The 12,453-nt window shown below is 42.3% G+C and overlaps 1 long non-coding RNA gene across 2 annotated transcripts in view; it reads left to right on the top strand.

Moving 5' to 3' along the window:
• LOC309360192 overlaps window positions 1–12,453 on the top strand; it is a 50,819-nt gene that overhangs the window by 36,550 nt on the left and 1,816 nt on the right. The gene's annotated exons all lie outside the window — the stretch shown is intronic.

Consider the following 12,453-nt stretch of genomic DNA (forward strand, 5'->3'; position numbering starts at 1 on the left):
AACAAAGAACTGATCTTCTAAGCAACAAACTTAAAATCCCTCTGACCTCATAGGCAGGGAGAATGCCCTTGTCCTTGGAGCAACAGCTCCAGACATCAGGCCATGAAAGCTAACTTTAGTCCAAGCTTTAAAAGGTTTCCTCTGCCATTAGACAGAATTTGCCTCCAAGTTTTCATTTCAGTGTTGGCATTTAGTGCTCCTGCTCTTGGCCCCAGCTCTCTGGCTTTGAAACTTTCTCTCGCGTGGGTTGGGGGCAATGCCACCAATATCTCAAGGATTATCTGAACAGTAAATGCTAAGTAGGCAAAACCAGATAACCCCTCCTGAGTTCTCATTAACACGCCAACCTTTGTTTGCCAAGATCTGATTTAAAAGAAAAGAATACAGATCATATTTTTGGTGCTGTCACTTTAATGAAAGTATCACTTGACAAAACCAACAGAAGAGAGAGACATTTGCAACCAATTATGTTATTGCTGATCAGTCAAATTGCATTGAAAATTACATGTTGAGTTTTCTTCAGGGCTGCTGATAAATTAACTGGCAGCCTAGTGCTGAGATCCAGTATCAGTCTAATATCACATTGGTTTAATTTGAAATGCAAAAGAACAGTGGGGGCATTTGTGGCAGGAGGCTAATGTAAGCTACATGGTTATTAACACAGTGTAGCAATAGCCATCATTAGCAATGGCTGGAGGGATCCCTTTTTTTGTACCCCTTGACCCAATCAAAAGCAGCCTTTGAACAGGGTATAAATCAGAATGGGATTTGGCTGTGTCTTATGTAAATTCATAGCTGTGGCTACTTTTAAACTTCTGCTTTCACAAAATATAAAATTATTCCTCATAACCACAAGAGGAAGTTGGGTACTTCAGCATATAATTCAGAGGTTACCAAATCGCTGGCTAACAATCAGTTTATGGAGAAATACTTGCTCTGCACTCCTGCTTCTGGGGAAGATAGTGATATTTCCTCCCCACGGCAGATGCACTTCTTGGGGGTTTGCGCACAGCTCCATTTTCTTAATTAGTACTGACATTTTGAGCTATCAAGTCATAAGCTTTTTGGGGGGATGGAAGAGACCCAATCAAGTGATGTCTTCAGAAAACAGTTTGATTTAAATGCATGGGAAATAACAGGTGAAAAAAGAAAAAGAAAATTCATATCTTAGGACTGGATGAAAAGGATATTGAAGAGGTAGCAGGGTTTTTTTTTTGTTTTTTTACATCCATGGCTATTGGATACACCATAGAATCCAAGCTGCATGCCAATGACATTTATACTATGCACTCAGAAAAAATTATGTAGATTGATAAATCTTTTTAAAAGAAAACTCCAATTTTGCTTTTCCCCTTTGCTCTTCATTTGGATAAACTGAAAGCATGCAAATCTAATTTCTGCTTTTGAAATCTGCATTGATTCCTCCTTTTTTGGTGCTGGCAGGGCTTCTCCACTTTTACCAACTTGTGATAGGCAGAAATCCAGCCAGTGCAGCTTTTCCAACAATGTGCTCCAGTTGAATTTCTGCCTCTCTGTTTCATTGTTAAAGTCATAGGATGCTGCTAGAGAGAAAAGGTGGTAGCCTTCCCTACCAGGACTGGCTGGCTGGTGCAATGTGGGATTCCAGAGTGTGGGATAGGTGAATAAATTCCCAACTGTCTAGAGAAACCACAGGCCTCCAAACTGGGGCTAGAGAAGGGAAGGGCTGGCCTTTTGACACATGGTTGCCTGGAGTCCAAAGGGTGCCGGGATGATTTTGAGTAGTCGCCTCTCTATTTTTTGTTCTCTATTGCTTCTCCTTCTGCTCTATGAGGGATGAAGAGGAAATCCCTCCAGCTCCCTAATTGTCTTCTGCAGGCTTTTTGAAAGCAGACTTTCCTATCAGACACCCCACTCTGAAAGGAAAAAAAAAGAAATCAAAATGAACACAAAGAAATAGGTGTCTCAATATTGCAAGAGGTTGCAGTTCAAAGTGGTGTGTTTCTTGAAGGTAGCATGGTGAGACCTTTCAGTGCATGAGAAGCCACTAATGGCAAGTGTTACCAATCATGTTTAGCCTCAAGTTGAATTCAGTTGCTGGAGTTGGCACAATCTGTGTGTTTGAGGTGGGGGGGGGGGGACTTTGGCAATCTTTTGCAATATGTCATCCTGTGTGAGGCCCCCAAATGGATCTTCTCAATTTTGCTCTCCCTTGCCTCAGCGCCCTCTGTGGAGGAACTACCTGCACCGCCCTAAATCCGGTGCTGGTATGCAGGGACATTTCGAAACCTCGGATGGGTTTCAAAAGCCACCTGCAACATTATGGAATTTGATGATTGTATTGGAATGGCTGGCTTTCACCTTGATGCTGATACTAAGGACTGCACGTGAGAGAATACAGAAGTGCTATGTGTAGCTGGCTCTCTTTAGCTCAGGGGTCAGCAAACTATGGTCCGAGGGGGCCAACAAACCAGCCCCCGGCCTTTGCTGCCTGCTCGGTCAGTCCCTGTGTGGAGCTAAACTGGCATGGCGCACTGGTTTAGCTCCGCCCAGGGAGTAACTTCCGGGATGCAGCCACGGCTTCCTATTGGCTGCAGGAAGCTCTTGCAGCCAATAGGAAGCCACAAACACCTCCTCCTCCCCTGCCATGGCTCCAAAAGCCAGCGGGGAAAGAGCGGCAGGCGTGAGCGCTTGCGCATGTGTGCGTGCGCTCCTGCTCTAGCTTATGGTAAGAAACACGACTGCAGAGGGTGGAGCTTTTTGTGTTCTATTTCAGCCCTGAGCTGGACGAAAGATAAACCACATTACTGATTTTGTACCTCCTCCTCCAACCAGTGGCAAATGCAGGACAGCATTTGCATGCTCAGTTCCCTTTGGAAAAGAACCCTGGAAATCCACACCACACCTTTAAAGCACATCCAGTATCCATTTAAAGCACATGACTTCCCTCTAAGATTCCAGGAAACTGCGGAAAGTCATGTGTTTTAAATGTGCCTTAAATGTAGTGTGGATCTGTTTTTTCTTTCTAAGCAACTGTTTACAGAGATGCATAGGTTGACCAGGTATTTAAGGGCACAGCAGCAAGCCCTTGGGTGATTCAAGTTCCAAAGCGACATGAGTACATGTTTCAGATTTAGTTTAACCCAAGAGCTATGGGCTCCAGCTCAGAGAGAATTGTTCCGTCAAACAACCTGAATTGTAGCCACTGTAAACCAAAATTCTAATGACAAAACCCTCGAGCGGTTTTCCCGATCAGCTCCTGCAGCATCTAGGAAGCAACAAATGCAGTTATTCTTTTTCCTCATTCAAGGATATTCCTTCACATGCAGCCCAGAGTACATATACCTTCTTTATTTATGGTGAGAATGTGAACATCGCACTTCTCTTCGCACGCTTCATGTTAAAACCTAGGTGTTTGGGTAAACTGGTAACTTAAATGTTCCGGAGATTTAATTACCAAAGCTGTGGGTGGGTGGGGAAATAAAAAGGTATTTAGAAATATAGATTACAAATAATTTAGAAGAGCTAGTAAAGATTAATCATGAGAAATTATCAGTCCTCCAGAGCTTGCCTTTGCATGCAGGGAAAGCCCCTAACTCACTGAGGGTTTGAGACCCATTGGCTACCCTCACCTGGTGTAGGCAACCAGTCAAAACTGTTTTCCGGGGTGTGGCCACTGTCACATGCTGACAGCTTCTAGGAGCCACAGGTGAGAGTTAAGTGCGGGATGGGGACCAGAAGAAGCACAATGTGTCCCCCACCAGAAGTACTATGCCTCCCCTAACACCCCATACACCCCACAAAATATATTAACTTTTGAGGTACAGGCGAAACTCGGAAAATTAGAATATCGTGGAAAAGTTCATTTATTTCAGTAATTCAACTTAAAAGGTGAAACTAATATATGAGATAGACTCATGACATGCCAAGCGAGATATGTCAAGCTATTATTTGTTATAATTGCGATGATCCTGGCGTACAGCTGAAAAAAACCCCAAATTAACAATATCAGAAAATTAAAATATTAAATGAAATCAGCAAAACAAGGACTGCAAATAGAGCAATATTGGACCTCTGAGAAATAGAAGCATGCATATGTACTCAGTACTTGGTTTGGGCCCCTTTTGCATCAATTACTACCTCAATGCGGCGTGGCATGGATGCTATCAGCCTGTGGCACTGCTGAGGTGTTATGGAAGACCAGGATGCTTCAATAGCAGCAGAAGCGGCTTAGTCATGCTGGCCACATGTCCTGGAAACTACACTGGCTCCCTCAGCCAGTAAAGCGAGATGAGCACTGCAACCCCAGAGTCGTCTGCGACTGGACTTAACTGTCAGGGGTCCCTTTACCTTTAAACTCAATATACATAAATTTTAATTAATGACTGATTACTTTGTAGTAGGTGACTTCAATTTTTTTATTAGTTATTTTAAGTTTTTCTCCATCACTGTTTATGTTATGTGCCTGGAGATTTATTTCCAAACCCCACACAAAAATATACAGTGTCTGTCTCTTGGAACAAGTCTCTCAACCCTTTAGGCTGCCTCTCTCTGCATAATCATTATTTATCTTTGCTCTTAAAATGTTCCTTCTCTGAATTTGTCCTGTCCAAGAGGGCTTAGATCACTTCCCTTGCTGCACCATAGCTGGGAATTTGCAAAGACTTTTATTCAGTTTGTTCTATATAGCACCTCTTACTTCCCAGATGCTGGCTTTCGGAATTCTGGAAATCAACGAGGTGCAAACTTGAATTCCCCAAATGCCTACTTGCATGAATAGAAACACCCCTTTACATTCACACCCCACAAGGTAGTTAAGAAAGTCCTCTCTTTGGGTGTTTTTGGGTAGCCACAACAAAGAATATCCGCCCTCCCTTCCCCACAGGTGGGCGGGGTTTGCGGCACCAAGCGAGGCTCACCTGGGCAGGTGCCACCCACCTGCTTGAGCTGGCCTTTGACCCGCCCTTGGCCAGGGAGGACAATGGACGGCTGGCCGGGGGTGGGCCTAAGGCCAAAAGAAAAGAGGCTGACCCCTGAGCTCAAGCCTCTTTTGCTGTTCTTCCTTCTGGAAACAAAGAAACACAGCAGTCCTGCCTCATTCATAGGCAAGAGATGCCCTGGACTGCCAATATATACAGTGTAGTGTGTGGGTCCCACTTAGACTTGTACCATTTTTTTGTAAAAAGAATATGATATCTTCAACATGAATTTCACAGGCTTATTAAATGATGAAGAAAAAGGCCACACAGTGTAGGTAAGCACCTAGTGCTCATTGGCTCATTTATCTTGTGGGTTTCATAACAAAAGGGCAGAGTCCAATCTTAGACCAGCATTGAGAACTGGAGAATATGAGCTGTTGCTTCAACTTCTTTTATTTCTTTCACTTTACAATTGAAGTAAGAGAGCCTTGGGCCTACGGCTGGCCCAGAAAACCCCTGTGCTATGGAAAAGGAATCTGCAGCTGTTCTTGCCTCACTGTTGAATGGGATTTGCCAATGGAAGGGTTGTCTTTTGTCTAAGGACCCAGATTGTATCCTGCTCATGTCTAACAAGGGGGAATAACATTCCTGGTGAATGCCAGCTCTGTTACTCCCCCCCCACCCCCATTACTCTTATCTTGCGAAGTGAATTGAGACTGATAAGAGTGATGTCCGGATCTCCTCTGTCTATAGTCTGACAAGATAGAGTGGAAGACAAGTATCAGTGCCTTTTAACTTCAAAGTGTTTTGTCAGAACAGGTAGTTGCCTCTTTACGGGAGGAACATGAGTCTTCCTCCTGATAGGGACCTGGAGGAAATGTGTTTGTGTTTCTTCCGTGATGGATGACACAGCAGTTTACCCTTGAAATCGCACACCCTGGAAAAGGATAATCGGGTTTCGGTTTCTAAGGTGTTTTCACACATTTGGCTTCAATCAAATTTTCTCAAGCTTTCTCTCCAAACAAATATTACCTTTATTTTGTTTGCCATGTACATTGTACGGCCCAGGGAGTCTCAAAGCTCCCCTCTAGAAACAAGAGACTGCAACTTAATTCTCTTTGCCACCTTAGTAGCTTTCTAGAAGAGGGAGTTGCTGAGCTTCAGTGCCAGCACTGCTGAAGGCAAGAGGACAACATTGCAGCTAGCAGGCAGTCATGTGACTCAAGAGACCAATAGGGTTTGCTGTAGGGCAGGAGTGGGGAATCTAATTTGTATGCATATATGCAGTGCGTTTTTTCTTTAAAAAAATGTTCAGGGGTACTCTCATTTTGACTCAAGAAAAATCACCATTTTATAGTTCAAATTAGGGGAAAAAACCTGTAAATGGACAAAAGTACAAAGATTCACAAAGTGTTTAGGGTATGCGTATCCCTGCGTGCCCCCAGAAAAAAGCACTGCATATATGCAAATTTAGAAATAATTACTGTAATTTAAATAGAAATACAATACATTTTACTATGGTGAGGAAGACTGTGACCAGGTGACTTGTGTGCCTGTTCAGTTGTGCAGGTGCTAACTGTTAATAGGCACCCTCAAGTCTTCTCCTCTTCCTTCTTACTTGATTGATTGAATGCCTGAAAATGTGACAGGTAGGCTGGCAACATCAAACCCACCATATGAGAATCCCTTACAGACAATCACCAGTGCCGGGAGACAGACAGGTTGTATATCCACAGCGTTTTTGCCTAGTGCCTAAATATATGTAACGAAGGTGCCAGGCAAGCCTCCCTGGGGAGAGCATTCCACAAACAGGGAGCCAACGCAGAAGAGGCCCATTCTTATGGTTCTTTATCTTTATAATGGACAGCATTTCAAATAGAGGACTCCTCCAAAGAGATGACTGTCACCTGCAAAGTATCCTACTACTGCTACTACTACAGCATCAATGAAAATTTTATTCGTGAAAGCCTGATCGCCATAACCAGAAATGATGCAGAGGAATCTGCCCTGGCCTACAGAATACATCATTATCTGGCACAGAAGCAGAGAATAATATTTACAGCCTTCCAGCACATAAAGCGGTTTTGCTGAGAGACGCTGCACATTTTGTTTGTCATGGGTGTGGACTGGAGTCTGGAAGCAATGTGTCAGAGCTTACCAGGTCTACTTTTGCTCATCATCCTAAGTCTTTCCTCCTCTTCCTTAGCAGGATAAAGAAGCGTCCAGTTGGCTGAAGAGGCTTATCAGCTCTGTCTGTCTGGGTGTTAACAATCTATTTGTCTAAGTACCTGTCACATTCACATGCCATGTTTCCATTGTGACTCACTATATTTGTCTGGTTATTTTTTTCCCAGTTCAGGATTGTGTGTGCGTCTGTGTGAAGACTCTCTGCCTTGCTTTATTGGTGCCACCATTCTGAGGCAACAGCTAGTTATATGTAAACATTGTCCAATAACAAATCAAGCTCCATTCATTGTCCCTTTGAGGCCGTTCCTATATCCCACTTACAACTCCCAAAAAACTGTCTCTTAGAAACCAAGGCTGTGTTCATTGAAATCAACAAGCTGAAATAAGTCAACCTTTGAAATCAGTAGGATTTGGCTGTGCAAGATGGCATCCTCACTGGGGAACCACTGCGTTCTTTGTGTTTAAGGATGAAAACAGGGCTGACCCTACCATTAGGCAGTGTGAGGGAAGCCACCTCAGATGGCAGATGTGGAGAGTGGAAGCAAGATGCTGATACTCAGAGCTGCGTGTGCCACACAGCTTGCCCTGTGCCCTCTAAGCTAGCTCGTGATGGAAGACGGCTTTCCCATCAGCAGCATTACAGTCAGATTCAGCTACTGGTCTGATTAGCTCCCGCGCATGGAATGCAAAGGGGTGCTGTCTTCTCCTTTGGCTCAGGCAGCAAAATTAAATTGGATAAAATGAAACAGAAATCCTTCTACCTCCTCCTGCCACACTACCTGCTACCGTCAGGGACCAAGAGCTCATTTAGACCTGATGTGCCACAAACCACCTTGCTGTGGTTTGGTGGCAGCAGGTAAAAGCAGATAAAGGCAAATGAGTCAGGTGATCCACGGGCTGAAGGAAAAAGAAGCCTGCTGGAAATATGAATCAACTCTTCCCCCATTGCCTGTGCTGAAGGCGCTGGCATGATTTAAAGGTGGCAATAGGAATAGTTCCCCACCTTTTGATACTTGGGTCATGAGTGTTTCACCTCCTCCTGGATTATATTTTAAGCACATTGCTCTCTTACACCCAAAAACATACTACGTATGTATTTTTTCAGTATTTCTTCTAGGGCTTAATTCTGCTTCCACAGATTTTAATGAGTTCCTGAAATGGGTCTTTATAACTTGTAAAGAAAGGGAGTGAAGCTTATCATTTTGGATTTGCAGAAAGAGTGTACAGAATGTTTGCGAACCATTCTTGTATTGAAATGCAAACAGAAAACCTAGACCAGGCTCCTGTTCTTCAATGTTTGACTATGTTGATGATGTTCCTACCATACTCAGGTTTGCTGTATTGCCTTAAATAAACATAATGCCCAAATGTGCAAATTGTTCTTGAGGGGCCCCCGAAACACACTGACTGTGAACCATGCTTCTAGTGAATTTGCTAAGGAACCCATCAACTATAAAACTGCTCTTATATACAGTATTCCTATATTATTATCTCCAGGCTGGTGGAATACTGCTTTCAACGATATTTACTGAGTCAATATTTGTTGTAATGAAAACAGAATCACCAGAACAACACTTTAAACATAAGATAACAGTTTACACTTTAGAAACTCTACTAAAATTTCTTTTTTCTTTTTATCAGTGCCTCAGTGGTGATAGTGCAACAGGAAACTATTCAAGTGTCATCTGATAGCTATATCACTTACACAGCTGCAATTTATAATGCAGATATATTTAATAGCACTTCTAAGCCAAAGCAAATTCTTCTAAAATGCAGTACTTGTGGAAAACAAATGTCATTCTAGCTATTTGTTGCTTATTGTGTGCATGTGTGCATATACCGTATACTGTATACTGCTCCATTCTGTCATGCAGTAAATTAGGCACTTGCTTTTGGTAATTTTTTCCCTTGGGAACTAGAGGCTTTAAAATGGAATTCTTCCTCTGTTTCCCAGGAGAAATGCTGTGGAAATTGACTAAGTGCTTTATACACTGAGCAGCTGAAGGAAATCCATATAAAATGTTGGATCTATACAGTTTTAATATATGCAATATATGTAGTTTCAGAATCAGTTGTGGGAATCCTAATATTGTGGTAAGGTTTTCTCTACTCAACACCTGTAACAGTTTAGTTTGGCTTCAAGCCCAGTCATGACACTGAAGCCACTTTGGTCATCTTGGTTGATGCCATTTGTCAAGATGGCAATGGGAAGGCATGGCTGATGACAGTCTCTTTAAGAGGCAACTTCTGGTCCTTTTAGGCTGAGTCATTGTCACTAGTACAACCCTGTTAAGTTAGAAAATGGGAGGAAAGTCTCTATGGCAGTGCACAATGCCATGTAGCATTATCCTACTTACAAGATTCAGGTTGTGTCTATAGCTGCGGTGGCACCAGCACCAAGTTGTTGATTCTACATGCTTTTTAGTTTAGCTACACAATCATTTATTTATTTTCAATTTCCTCTCCGGTGCATTTGTACAAAATAGGTTAGGAAATTTTTCTTGCAAGAGACAGTTAAGTAAAAAGAGGTTAGCTATAAAAAAAGAAGCACAAGCAAAATGAGATTCTTTGTGGTAGATGTAAAAATTTCTAGCCACAGCTGAAAACCTTTTGCATTTACAGCAGGAGTAATAATAATAATAATAATAATAATAATAATAATAATAATAATTTATTATTTGTACCCCGCCCATCTGGCTGGGTTTCCCCAGCCACTCTGGGCGACTTCCAACAGAAATGAAAAATACACTAAAATGTCACATATTAAAAACTTCCCTGAACAGGGCTGCCTTCAGATGTCTTCTGAATGTCAGGTAGTTGTCCACGTCTTTGGCCCTCCAGATGTGGTTGGAGTCCAAGTCCTCTCAGACCAGCCACCAGGCCAACAGTCAGGGATGATGGGAGTTGTAATAATGAAGATGATAATGATGATTAATATTTATACCCCACCCATCTGGCTGGGTTTCGCCAGATACTCTGGGCGGCTCCCAACAAAACATTAAAAACATAATAAAACATCAAACAGTAAAAACTTCCCTAAACATCTAAACAACATCTAAAGGTTGCACAGGTTCCTCATACCTGGTTTGCAGTATTTAAGTTGTCCCCAATTATATCATTGCTATTATTTATTCATTTATATTGGCCAATAGGCCCCTAATACATTAGAGAAGGTGTCTTTTTATTTATTTTAAAAATAGCATTCTCCCACCTTCCTTAGCTTCATGTAAATATGCAGACCTCTGGAATGCCCTCTTATGTAGTTAGTGTAGGAACAAATGTTTAAAAAGAAAGCCTGCACATTAAACGTTTGACATTTTAAGGGGTCATGTTGAAGCGGTGCAAAATATAAGGGATCTTGAACTTTTGGATAAATTGTGGTTGGGAACATTAATTCTTGTAAAAGGGGTGTTTGAATGACTGTTGAATAATAGAGGCACTATTGGCCTATGCTATGAACTAGTCTGTAGTTTAATTTTGAGAAACTTTGGTACTGCTCCAGCTCCCACTCCCCATTAGTGTTTTTTGGTTAGGTGGTAGTAAAAAAAGAAGAACCCCTCATTCTTCTAAGATGTTTGTCTCAACAAAAGCCTGTTTGGGGTCTAAGTGGGGAAAGGGGCTGTGAGTAACAACTGGAAGGAAGGACAAGGAGCAAAGTATTACAGTATATCCCAGCAGGAAGTTCTTTTAATAAGTAAATCTTGTAGTGATGACTTGTAGAGATTCAGAGAATGGTGTTGGATAAAACAATAACAACACAAAACATTTATTTGCAGCTTGTGACAAGCATTTGCATTTTCTTTTATATATACATATGAAACTGTAAGGTACCTTTTCTTCTACCATTGTGACTGTTAATTACAGTACTTTTTCTTGTTTGTTAGCATTGGGGCTGTCACCTTTTAATGGGCAGAAATTCTGTGTTTGTAATAGAGAAAGCTTTACAACAGGTGGGTAGACAAAAGAAATGCAACTTTATTGTGGCTGCAAATTTTTGCACAACTTCCACATATCTTCCTCATAAAAATGCTGTCCTATGTTATTTCTCAATTTAATCTGGATTTACCATTTCTGCAAAAAGCATAGTAAAAAACACCTTAAGAACACAGTAGATTAAATGGAGATGGGGTGGTGGATATGGAATGGGATTTTTATGAGAATGCTGTAGAAAAACATGCATGCATGAACGGCACCAAAACCACAATAAATTGTTGTGTGGAAGTGTGCCCTGTGTTGGGAGAAACCAATTTTTGCCTTTCATGTAGCTGTTCATTGCACAAAGCCTCTGTTTATAAACTAAAATTAAACTCTTAACCAGGCAACACTGCATTTTAGGCAGCACTCTCGGCAGGATCAGGACCTGATGGGTGAGTTTATTCTGAACCAGAGGCTGCACAAGGCAAACAAGCACAAAGGTGGCAGGCAAAGCTCAGAATCAAGTTTGACAACTGAGTGAAGGTTTTGAAAGTGCAAAGTTGTAAGGGATTAGATGTTGTTTGCAGGAAGAAATAGGAGCCCAGGAGGTGCAGCAAATGTAAGTGAAACAAGAATTGATAATACTGAGATGTAGAATGATCCCGGTAGGAAGTAACAGGAAAGCCCTAAGTGGGCAGTCATAGGACCTTCATGTCCTTATTCAGGGCTTCCAAGAAGATCCATGGACGCGGGTGTTGCTGTGGTCTAAACCACAGAGCCTAGGGCTTGCCGATCAGAAGATCGGTGGTTTGAATCCCTGCAACGGTGTGAGCTCCGGTTGTTCGGTCCCTGCTCCTGCCCACCTAGCAGTTCGAAAGCACATCAAAGTGCAAGTAGATAAATAGGTACCGCTCTGGCGGGAAGGTAAACGGTGTTTCCGTGTGCTGCTCTGGTTGGCCAGAAGCGGCTTAGTCATGCTGGCCACATGACCCGGAAGCTGTATGCCAGCTCCCTTGGCCAGTAAAGTGAGATGAGCACCGCAACCCCAGAGTCATCCGTGACTGGACCTAATGGTCAGGGGACCCTTTATCTTTACCTTTAAGAAGATCCATGCCACCCACAAGCAAATGTGGATTATACTCTCCTACTCCATCAGTTCCTGACAAGAACCCCACATAGTCCTCACATCCTCAGTCACCTCACTCTTCTTTCAAATCCTTTCCCTGTATAACATTACCTCATTTCCTTGATTTTGTGGCTTCTTCTGTCCTTACAATAAAACTATGATCAGAATGTATACACAGCCTAATTAACATATGTGGTAGTATGTTACACAGGTGTTATTTGAGTGTTTGGAGCTGCCTTACTATGAAAGCTGGTGTAGCTTTTATTTAGTTTTCTGTCTCGCAAAATTTCTCTGCTTTGAAGTATTTAGTGGCTCTTAGATCCAGCT

Source organism: Podarcis melisellensis (genome assembly GCF_964234715.1).
Source record: "Podarcis melisellensis genome assembly, chromosome: 2".
Taxonomy (NCBI): domain Eukaryota; kingdom Metazoa; phylum Chordata; class Lepidosauria; order Squamata; family Lacertidae; genus Podarcis; species Podarcis melisellensis.